This window comes from Marmota marmota, unplaced genomic scaffold, assembly GCF_001458135.2.
Source record: "Marmota marmota marmota unplaced genomic scaffold, marMar, whole genome shotgun sequence".
NCBI lineage: Eukaryota > Metazoa > Chordata > Mammalia > Rodentia > Sciuridae > Marmota > Marmota marmota.
The window spans coordinates 9,228,935-9,241,722 of record NW_026000283.1 but is presented as its reverse complement, the minus strand read 5'-3'; the positions used below and the strand labels follow the sequence as shown (position 1 = coordinate 9,241,722).

Below are 12,788 nucleotides of genomic sequence, written 5' to 3'. Positions count from 1 at the left end.
AAAAAAAAAAAAAAAAAAACCCAAAAACCCACAATGAAATACTGCTCTATATTCAATAGAATGGCTAAAACTTGAAAGACTGAAAATCTCAGGTATTAGAAAGTAGATCCACACGTGTTACACTGGTGATAGGTGTGTAAAATGGTACAGCCACTTTGTTTTTATTATTTTTTTTATTATGAGACAATCTCACTATGTTACTTTCAATTCTCCTGGCTCCTGAGTCACAGGGATTATAAGCATCTGCCACCCTGTGGCTTATACAGCTACTTTTTAAAATTATACTTGTAAACCTTTTGTTTTTATTTATGTAATTTTATGTGGTGCTGAGGATCGAACCCAGGGCCTCACATGCCCTAGGTGAGTGCTCTGCTGCTGAACCACAACCCCAGCCCTATAGCTACTTTTGAAACTTTCTTTTTTTTTTTAAATAAAAGTCAACATACCCATACTGTGTTACCAGCAGTTTGGAAGTCTATTTCCTTGTACATTCCAAATAAAAAGATATATTCTATCACAAAATAACTTTCATATGAATGTTCATAGAAGTTTTTATTTATTATAGTTCTAAACTGAAAATCAGTCAAGATATCCACCACTATTAAAATTAATAACAACAACAACAACAACAAAAGGTTGAGGTTGTGGCTAAATGGTAGAACACTTGCCTAGAATGTATGAGGCACTGGGTTTGATTCTCTGCACCACATACAAATAGATTAAGGTCCAATGACAACTACATTTTAAAAAAAACACAAGAAGATGTGGCATATTAACATAATCAAATGCTACACCATATAATTAAAGACTACTGACACATGTAGCTACATGGGTTAATTTAAAAACATGCTGAAAACAGACACCAAGCCCTTTTTATTTTTTAAGTTACTGAATCTGACCTTGAACTTATGATTCTACTGCTTTAGACTCTGGAGTTGCTGGGATTCTAGGGATGAATCACAGCCTGGCTAGTAAAATGTAATTCTGAAAGTAGCTGAAATCAACACTGTGAATATGACAGCAAGACATCGATAAAAATAGTGCTCCTTAGAATACCTCTTTTCAGTTGAGGTCAATACCAATAATTCACTTTAGAAAACTAATTTTCACATTATTTGTGGAAACCACAGTGTAGTCCTGAGGTTCTGGCCTCACCTGAGAAGCATGAATCCACCTCGGTTTTCTTTTACTGATAGCCATATGAATGATCAGCAGTACTCAAGAGTCCCATCCAGTGTGCTGATAGCCCATCTTTCCTCTAAAGCACTCTCATGTAAACAAAATTGCCCAGTTGTTTATGAGACAGGGTCTTGCTGTGTTTCCCAGGCTGGCCCTGAACTTGTGGGCTCAAGTGATCCATCTGCCTCAGCCTTCCAAGTTGTTGGGACTACAGGTGCATGCCTCAGCTCCCGGCTTAATTGCCCAGTTTGATAGGGATGACCAATTTCTTCCAGTAAGCCCCTCCAGGTCATTTAAATTTCATGTCTAAGGGTTTCTAGGAAAGAGAGAAGGCCTTTTAAGTATTGAACATGATTATGAGGATTCAGTTAAATCAAGAAGAGTAAGTGCTTTCAGACTCATGGATTTGGTAAACACGATTTCAAAGAAAGATAACATTATTGCTTTGAAGAGTCACTCTTAATTTTTAATAAGGCTAGTTTGAAAAAGGTCAGTGGTAATTATCCTGGTTGCTAAATATTAGCCAAAGACTTTTATTAGAATCTGAGACACCCATTCTACTTGGGGAGTATAATAGTTCTAATTTTTTATACATTTTGAGATGGAGGTCTCACTATGTTGCCCAGGTTGGTCTTAAATTTCTGGGCTTAAGTAATCCTCCTGTTTCAGCCTCCCAAATAGGTGGAACTACTGGTACATGCTACCACACCCAGCTAAAGTTTGATAGTTTAATCTTCAAACATTTGCGTAATTCATGAATATCAGTAGACATAAATCTATTTCCCTAGTGTAATTTGATTAACTCTGGTATCCCCAGAGTGGGGATTTTGTGCATTAAGGGTCTTTACCACTGCCTCACTGTAAGTTTTTGAAGAAGAAAAGATTTAAGCCTATTCAAACATCATATGTTCCACAATTAGACAAAATCTCCTACCTTCCATAAGCGTTAAGTCTATGAAATCTCACTGTCATCAGCTTCCTGGTAAAGTTGGTTGGCAAACATTTTCTGTGCTTTCTTTGGGAGTTGTTACTATTTGGATGTGAGGTGTCACCCAAATGATTATGTGTGAGACAATTCAAGAAGGCTTAGAGGTGAAACCTTAACCAAATCAGTGAACTAATCCCCCCCCATGAGGATTAACTGAGTGGTAACTGAAGGCAGGTAGGGTGTGGCTGGAGGAGGAGTGTCATTGGGGTATATATTTTGTATCTGCTGAGCAGTCCATCTCTGCTTTCTGATCATGTGAGCCTCTTCCCTCCACCACACTCTTCCATCCTGATGTTCAGGTTCACCTTAATCCCAGAGGAATTGGAGCCAGCTTTCAATGGACTGAGACCTCTGAATCTGTGAGCCCCCAAATAAACTTTTTCTTCTCTAAAATTGTTCTTGACAGGTCCTTTGGTCACAGCAGCAAAAAGATGACTAAAACACAAGTGTCCCTGCAAAGCATTCTAATGGCAAAAAAGTCTCCTTAATACAGCATGTTTTGAATAATTTCATCATTTTGATGGACATAGTAATAATCTAGTGCCTTTTCCTGTTACTTAGATGATTTTGTTAATATCAAAAATAATAAGCAAGTAAAGACCCGGCGTAAGAATTCTTTATAGATATTTCCTTTAATTCAACTGAAATTTGTTAAACACTTTTTCAGTCCATTTGTTCATTTCTCTTTGTGAAGGCTATTTTGGGAATTGAACAAAGTTTTCTTGTATAAGCAGTGAGGCTTCTAAATTTAGTCTGTCAGTTTTAAAAGAAGGTTTTGCAGTTGTCAACAAAACCATAGCCTTTAGAAATTTTGTCATTCTGTCCTGTTTGAACTCTACAATGGATCATTGATATCTAAGTAGGCAGTTGTAAAGTCTCATAACAAATCACTTTTCAATTTTCCATCAAGTATTGTAGTTCCTACTGAAATCAAGAATCTCTATTTTCCCAAATTTGCCCTATTATATGAAAGACATCAAACATCATTTGTATACATATACTCATCTATAGGTAGATATATCTGCAGATAGATTATTTCTACATGGAAAGATCTCTCTCTCTCTCTCTCTCTCGCTCTCTCTCTCACACACACACACACACACACACCTTGGCAAAAGAACAGCAGGGTTTAGAAAATTCCGTCTCCTAAGCCCAATATTAGGATTGGATAAAATACTAGTTCATAGCAACTGTGATGGTACACTAGCAAATGCTGGGTTTTATGCCATTATAACTATTGTATGTGACAAAATGTAATAGCTTAAGTCTTTTCAATAAATAGGGTGGCTGCTACTGGGGCTCAGACATCCAAGCATTCCCAGTATCATGACATCCAGATTGGTCTATAGTCTAATCCCAATTTCAGAGTTAATGTTCCAGTGGAAGTATCTTTATTTTCCAGAAAACATAAATGGAAAGGTTTTCTAGAATTTGGAATCCCCCAAACTGGAGGAGAGACAATAGCTAATTTCCATTGTTCAAATACTTCTTGAGATTCTAGGTCTAAACTAGGGAATCTGGAAGATTATCATGCAAATGAATCACCAGAGGTATCTAATTGGTCTGTTTAGTAGGCCTTTCATCTGCATAATTGACTGCTTTCTAGAATATAACACTTTTCAGCCTTTAGCTGATAATGGATGCCTGAAATATTTTCCTTCACTTTGCTGAGGTTGAAATTTGTCTAGTAAGGTTTTATGTTCCTGTGAAGCCAAAATATCAGTTTTAGCTTGTCCTGTAGTTTCTAAGACTACCAACAAGTTAACTATGTAATGAATAGAGATACTCACAGTGGAACAAATTTCTGAGTTTTTCTGTAAATGACTTGAGAAAATCTTAGGAGATTCTCCAAACCTTTTGGGAATCCTTGGATTTTATAACAATTATAATTCCTACGTAACTAAAGACAAATGAGAATTCAAACTTATCCACTACAGAAAAAGAAAGAAAAGGAAAACAGATCAACTACGGAGACAAATTTTGCAGAGGACAGTGTTACATTTAAGTCAGAAAATTATAGGGTTAGGAACTACATGCATTAAGAGAACAAAAAAATCTACTTACCACTTTAATATACTATACAAATCTTGATAGTGGTCGGCCATAGTTTATCAAATTTATCTTCCCTCCTTACTAGAAGTATGGGAGTATTAAAGGGTGAGTACACTCTTAAAATTATTCCTCCTTTCCCCACCCCTTAACCTTTTTATAATGTTTTATTGTTTCTAATTGAGCTTTAACCAAAGATTATTGTTTTACACACTAATATGGCTTATCCTTTGGAAAAGCTATTTTTAGTGGTTTCCTATCTTAAACCAGTATCATTATTCCCTAGAGCCCAACATAATGCATCAATTTGTTTTTGCTCTGGCACAAAGGGAACAAATCAGATGCCCTTTTCCCAGCAAGCATAGCAAGCACTTGATTTTGGAATATAGTATATGGCAGCCTTTAATTTGTTTAGCAGGATTCTTCCCAGTTGGTTTACAGAAGGATCATGAAAAAGTAAAAAAAGCCTTTTCCTCACTCAGTGGACCAATCTGTATGGGAATTATGGTGGAAATGAAACAAATAGAAGACTGATGTGAAGTACCAACAATCATATCAACATATTTACCAAATGTACAAAGTAAGAAGTTTCCAATCGCAAAATAAGCAGCATCCATATTGTTCAGAAAAGGGAAAGGTGGATTGGCCTGGGTAAAAGTTATTGAAATATGTTTCCCTAGTTCCCACATTCAAGATTTTTCCAATTCGTCAAATTTGAACTATTTTCCAATTATTCCCCAGCTGAGAGTTTTGTCCTTCTGGGCTTTTTTTTTTTTTTTTTTTTTTTTGGTGGGGTGGTAGTGGTGGGTATCAAACCCAGGGCTTCACACATGCTAAGAACGTATTCTGCCCCTGAGGTTTACTCCAGATAGATTCTGGGCTTTCTTGATTCCCTTTTTCTTTAAGTTTTTGTATCCTTTAGCATCTCAACCACAATTGTTATTGCAGTGCATTGGCTTTTTGCAATAACAACATATGAGTTTTCCCTTCTTCCTTTGTTCCTTTGACTAGAGTAGTATTATGCCCTTTACTAAACAGATTCAACTGAGCAGTTTTAAATTATCCTTTCTTTCTTTATTCTTTTTTGTACTGGGGATTTAACCCAGGGCACTTTACCACTGAGCTACATTCCCAGCTCATCTTTTTTATTTTATTTTGAAACAGGGTCTTGCTAAGTTGCTCAGGCTGACCTTGAACTTGGGATTCTAGGGATGCTAGGATTACAGGTGTGCCCCACTGTGCCTGGCAAAGTATTTCATTTCTTATCTGGCTTTCTGTAGACTGCTCCAAAACTGGTAACTGCTACTAAGACTTGAGAAATAGTCTTTCTTTCTTATCCTATCACTTTTTCCCTAAATTGAGTTTGGATAGTTGGTGTCTTAAGTCTCTTTGGGTTGCTTCATAAACATGGAAAATTCCATAGACTGGGAAATTTATAATTGCACACAGTTCTGGGGGCCTGGGGAGTCCAAGATCAAAGCCAAACATAAAAAAAAAAAACCCTCACACTTTCATGATTTTTTCTATATATTAATCCATTACTTATATGGTCATATCCAATGTAAAACAGTTTTTGTCATATCTTTTTGACAAGCAGGAAATTATATTTTGGAGCCTGATTCTCACAGATAAGGAGACAGGGTGCACTCTTCTTGGTGGTCACTTTTCAAAGAGATGGCTCCTTAGCCTTTAAAAATAACACTCCTAGGATGCAAAACTGGCTGCAAGAGGCTTATTTAGCTTTGAAAAAAATTCACATATATTTCAAGTAGGCAGAGATAGCATTTATAATCAGGTGTTTAAAATGAAATGTTAAAAGGAAATGGATTAAAGTCCTCTTTACTTTTTTTTTTTTTTGGTGCTCTGGATTGAACCCAGGGGTGCTTAACCACTGAGCCACATCCCCAGACCTTTAAAAAAATATTTTATTTAGAGACAGGGTCTTGCTGAGTTGCTGAGTTCCTTGCTGAGTTGCTAAGTACCTCGCTAAGTTGTTGAGGCTGGCTTTGAACTCATGATCCTCCTGCCTCAGTCTTTTACTTTTTTACACTAGGAAAATTTAAAAATATTTTTGATTCACACGCTTGTAATCCCAGTGACATTCGAGGCTGAAGTAGAAGGATTGGAAGTTCAAGGCCAGCCTCAGCAACATAGAGAGGCCCTAAGCAATTTAGCAAGACTATGTCTCCAAAGAAAATAAATGAGGACTATGGATGTAACTCAATGTTAAAGTGCCCCTGGGTACCAAAAAAAAAGAAAAAAAGAAAAAAAGAAAAGAAAAAATCAGGCTTTATTTATCCTTAAAGTGGTAAGGACAAGTCAAGGTTACTGTGACCTAATAAATTATCTAGATTGGGATTTGTGCACAGAAAGAACAAAAGGCCTCATTAAGTGGACCTTAAGTATGAGATCTAAACTGACTGCCAGGATGCTAGCAAAGCCCTGTCACTATACCCTGGGTACAAAGTCAGAGTTGGAGTAGTAGTAAGAGAGATCTAATACTAGATCTAGGGTTGCTTAAACACTTCTGATTGTATAGATTCTAGAATTCACAACAGGGCCCAGCCTTTCGATGGTTTGGGTCAAAAAGCTTCAACTAGGGGCTGGGGATATATGGCTCAGTTGGTAGAGTGTTTGCCTCACATGCACAAGGCAATGGAGGCAATGGGTTCAATCTCTAGCACCATCAAAAAAAAAGTCTCAACTAGAGTAAAAGAAAGGAACAATTTAGGGCTAGAACTAAGGAAATTATCAGTTACGTTGATACAGTTTGGAGTACAAAGACTGCTTTTTTTTTTTAACACCGTATTAAAATCTTTTACTCAGTTAAATAAAATATACTATGAGGACAAGTAAACGTGAGATTTAACAAAAACAATACTTTTGAAAACAGAATGTGCATTTTTTTTTCCTGGAAATAATATTGCAAATGGTCACTTCTGGATCAATTTACCACACGAGGAACAAAACTACTAAAATAGGTTGGCTCAACCAAGCCACTTAATCTGTTCTACAGTAAATTACTTGAGATCATTCCTTACTTTAACATTTAATACCATTTTAAAGGGCTGGTAATAATAGCTCAGTGGTAGGGGTGCTTGCCTAGTATTAGTAAGGCAGGGCCATAGGTTTGATCCCTAGTACCATCCCCCTAAAACAAAATAAACAAAAATCAACACTAGGTGTTTCATAGCCACATCTGTAAGATATGCTTTACTTTTCCCAAAATAGTCTAAAGCTTAATTAGAGTACTTACTTTTACCATCTTGTCATATCTTCTGTTCAGAATACTATTTTATCATTGGCAATATGATCTATATCATGTCTGATGTTAACAATGTTATCCAAGAATTGAGTTCTTTGAAGGTAGACTCTGCAGTCAGGAAGGAAGAAGTCTAAATGGGTGCAGGTCATATACCACTATTTATTTTTCCTGGTTGTATAAATGGAGGGTTCAGTTCTTGGTCTTCAGTGAACTGGGGTAAAGAGTTAGGATTACAATGGTGAGAAACGTGTACTCACAGATGGACCACCATGTTGAGCTGAAGCAGGTCCTGGAAGAAGATATTTTGTGTAAGTTGGCAATCTGGGAAGCTATGGAGCAAGTGAAAAGTATTAGCATTCTAGGAAAGATGGGGCATTACGTGGGGTAATGATGGAAGAGAAGGCAGTCTATGCAGAATTGCTGTGGAGGTACAATATGTTGAGAGTTCAATACCGCTGGCTTACCCAGACATTCAGGATTATGATGAGCTAGTGTAGAGGAAGGAAGGAGGTGGGGTACTCAAGCACCTAAATTTGAGTTGTCTTGATTAGGAGCAAATATTAAATTGTCATACCTTGTTGAAATATTAAAGTTCTCTGACTCAACGAAGGAGGTGGAGGTGAAGCCATGAAGAGGTTTTGCTGAAGGAGCATAAATATTCTCACATGGTTAATGATATAGCCCATATGGCATATGTTGCAAAGGAAGTACTAGTATCATAATTTATTGGTTTGGTGAAATATGGTTCCAACGATGTTTATTTGGCTGCATGATAACATAACTAAGGATTTCAATTCGTGTGTGGAGGAACTTTTTCCGATTAGGAACTAGCTCCCATATGGCGGAAGTTGATATGAGCCTGCAAATCTCTCTGAGACAAGTAAGTTCTCTTGCACTCTTGAACACTGCTGCACACGAAGACAGAACCTTGCACACGTTTCTCAACTTGCCTCACTGGATGACCACAGTCCAGACACACTCTATTTCCCTCATTTCCATGTAAAACGGCACAAGCATAGCAAAAAGCATGCTTACATGGAATCATCCGCCCATAGATTTTAATTGGTAATTCACACTTGTTACAAAAATGAACTGGTGTATCATCCTTTTTACCTAATATGTTTATCTTAAAGTCCCAAAAAATTTCCTCATTGTATCTTTGCTGATTTATAAATGTTTCACCACCTGCACAGTCATACCGTTGCTCTTCATTGCGGTTAATTCCAGTGGCATGCTCCATGATTCTACTCGCACTGCACAATGGGAACGGAAGTGAGCGGGTACGGAAGTGAGTTGCACCACAAGCCCTGCAATCACACATGCGCCCTACTTCTTAACTAGGCCACAAACTTTGACGTTTGACCTTTTACCTATCCCTATACCAATGAGGGAGCCAGTCACAGGGAGAGCTAGTAGGTAAGGACCTTGAGTGTTGAGGTTGCTAAGGCCTCTCTCCTCTTGCTTCAAGAAAAAGTAGGCTTTAACTGTGCAATAAGAAATTGACCCTAAGTGGGAGAGGTGGAGCATAGAAGCGGTTGTACCCAAAGGAATGAGATCTGGACAGTAAGGTAGCCTCCTTGCCCTTATAAGCTTTAAAAAAATATCATTTTTATTAATATATGTTAATTATACATATTAATGGGATTCTACGTAATATTTCCAAACATATCTATAGCAGGCATTGATCATATCTATCCACTTCCACCCTTCTCCCCACTCCCTACTTGGCCACACAACCTTTCCAAGTTGCTAGTAGACTTTTGAAATGATGGAATGGTGCTTTCTTTTTCCTCTCCTTTAAAAAAAATGCTTGAGATTGAACTCACCATTGAACTTCACCATTGAGCCACATTCCCAGTCCTTGTAATTTATTTTTTGTTTGAGACAGGGCCTTGCTAAGTTGATGGGTCTGCTCTTAAACTTGGGATTCTTCTGCCTCAGCCTCCCAAGTTGCTGTGGTTATAGATTAGAATCTTTTTTTTTAAATGTCTTTTTGGATATTGATGGACCTTTATTTTATTCATTTATTTATATGGGTGCTGAGAATCGAACCCAGGGCCTCACACATGCTGGGCAAGTGCTCTACCACTGAGCCACAACTCCAGCCCTGGATTGTCCTTTTTTGAGGTGAACACCCACCCATAATCTGAAAATTTCAAGTAGAAACTGGATAGCTTTTTTCTAGAGATGCTGTAAATCTGGTTTCTAACTTTTTTTTTCCTTGCAGGAGTACCCCTAATGGATGAGAAAAGTTAAGTATGTAAATGTGAGGGAGAAAGGGGAATGTTCTACTTATCATCTAAACTAAGAGATTTCTTTGAATTCTTATGATTTAACATTATATGAGTAGAGCTTTGTTTCAGAATATATGTTTTAATGAAAACATTGCTTTTAAGCTGGGCATGGTGGGGTACACCTAGAAGGTACTCTGGAGGCTAAATCAGGAGGATCACCAGTTTGAGGCTAGTCTCATCAACCATGGGAGACTGTCTTTTTTTTTTTTTTTTTCCTTTTAAGGATTTTTTTTTTTAGCTGTTGGTAGACCTTTATTTTATTTGTTTATAGATGGTGCTGAGAATCGAACTCAGTTCCTCACACATGCCAGGCAAGTACACTACCACTGAGCTACTGAGCTATAGCCCCAGTGCTGAGACTCTTAATATAAAAAGGACTGGCTCAGTGGCTCAGTGGTAGATTGCCCCTGGGTTCAATCCCCAGTACTACAAAGAAAACAAACAAGCATTGCTTTTAATTACTTAGTTAAAATGCCTGTATCTCTCTCCTCCTCTGAAGCATTTGAATAATAATGGAATCCCAGAAAAATATACCAGATGTGTGCCAAACCCTAAAGCACACTGCTGTATTGTCCCTTCTTGTTGATACATCAACTTGTGATGCTCTGCACATGGTAATACCTTTTATTGAGTCATCCTCTAAGAGTTGGAAATCCTATTCTTAATTTAATTTTTTTAACATTTTTTTTAGTTGTAGGTGGACACAATACCTTTATTTTATTTTTATGTGGTGCTGAGGATCGAACCCAGTGCCTCATGCATGCTAGCTAGGCAAGTGCTCTTCCACAACCCCAGCCCCCTTAAGTTAATTTTAAAGCTGATATATAAAAATATAAAAATTTCACATTTATTTGTACCATGCAATATTAGAATAAATACATACATTGTATAATGTTGAAATCAGGTTAAGGAAATCATTTTTATACAGAATTCTTTTATAATAGTATTTTAAGAGCGTTTAGTTGTGAATGAAAATTCAAAGTTAAAAACCTCAATAAATTGGGGAGGCAATTAGTTGCTTTACAGATGTCTTCCTGAATCTAAAAATTTGTTTTATTTATTTATTTATTTATTTTTTGGTACATTTGATTTCTAGAGCATTAACAACTTGGAGGAGAGACCTAAGTAAAATAAACAGTTAAAGGTCAAATAATAGTGTTGATCACTCAAAGATAAATGGAAAGCATATTAGAAGTTATCATTTGTTTATAAGCCTGGAGTTACAGAAATTTCATTTGTATTCACCTAAAGGGAACTGTCAACTGTAAAGTGATATGTAGCCTATCCATGATGACTTCATTTAATTCTGTCCAGAATAAGTGCTTTTATTCTTATTCACAAAGAAACGTTGCAGAAGAAGTGATGAAATACCATGCCAAATATACCAAATGTATGATTAAAAAATAATTAAAGGGTAGGTCAGAGCAGGAAATTGCTCTCATTAAGTACATTATCCATCTCTACTGAAACACCAAGGCACACTCAAAGCTGACCTTTGCCAAACAGACAAAATCAGCAGGGATATTGCACCAGGTTGAAAATGCTAAGGAGGAAAGAGCCATAAAAACATTTTTTTTGGCATTACCCATTTAGACACTGGAATTGCTGAAGCATATAGTTAGATTATAATATTTTTTGCATTAGTACCCCATGACTAATGCTTGGGATTTGGAAAGACTCTGTAATAATGGGAAGTTGAAAGTTTTCACATTTGCTGACATAAAAGAAAAATTTATAGCCACATATGATGCTTTATTATAGTGAATAACAGTAAACATCTGAGGTAGAGGAAAAAGAAGAATGAGAGACACCCCCCCGATTGGTGTTCAAAATCATTATGAAACTTATAGCTGGTTGGAAGAGGAAATCAAGGTCAGAGACTTACACAACAGCCACTCCTCTTAATCCATTTAATTATTGACAAATTCCCCCAAAATTATATGTAAACAGGTACCAGTTTAATTTACCTGATCTATAATATCTTTTCACAACTATTTTCTTACTTTTTTTACATCTTATTAAAATATTTTTTTTGATTTAAAAGAGATTTTGTCAAAACAAATTTTTTTGTGATTTAAAATTGAGGGATATTGATGCCTGGGGATTTTATAGGTTTGTTTCTTATATCAACCTAAGTAAAGTTCTTTTATCTTTCTTTTGAATTTATTGTCTCTAGGCAATGATTGCTGATACTTGAGCCTTTCAGTTCTTTGACCCTCTGCAAAATACTAAATGTAATAGAAATATCTAAGTATACAAGGGACCTTGTAATTCATTCTGGACCCTTGTTTCTGCATAATAATCTCATCTGAGATGAAGTAGTTTTTTGCAATGCTGGGAATTGAACCCATGTCTTTGTGGGTGCTAGGCAAGCAGTCTACCTCTGAGCCACACCCCCAACCCAAGATGAAATAGGTTTTAAAGGTTCTCAGAATTTGGATGGATTCAACTTTGCTGAGAGAAATTGAAATAGGGAAGCCCAGAGTCTTAACTCCTTAACATTCCCACTTCTTAGTTCTCCTGCAGTGGTCATTTAGGCAGCTTAATGGAGCATAGTTTGAAAACCATTCCTTGAATGTATCTTTTTAAGGTGATGTATAAAATATTTATAATGAACTATATCGTACATCCTAAAAAATAATAGATGAGCTGGGCATGGTGGCACATACTTGTAATCCCAGTGGCTCAGGAGGCTGAGATAAGAGGATTGGGAGTTCAAAGCCAGCCTCAACAAAAAAGTGAGGCACTAAGCAACTCAGTGAGACCCTGTCTCTAAATAAAAAAAACAAAATAGGGCTGGGGATGTGGCTCAGTGGTAGAGTGACCCTGAGTTCAAACCAGAGTACCTCCTGCCAAAAATAATAGATGAGCACTCATATCTTCCACCTAGCTTAAGTAATAGAGTATGCTCAGTATATTTGAAAGCCCTACTGCTCTTTTCACTTCTATTGCTTCTCCACCCAGGCAAGTACCTTAATGAATTTAGTGGTGTTTTCTGGCTATATTAAGTTTT

The 12,788-nt window shown here is 36.8% G+C and overlaps 1 pseudogene; it reads right to left on the bottom strand.

Moving 5' to 3' along the window:
* Window positions 1-7,611: 7,611 nt before the first annotated feature.
* LOC107153039 lies at window positions 7,612-8,721 on the bottom strand (annotated as a pseudogene).
* Window positions 8,722-12,788: the final 4,067 nt, after the last annotated feature.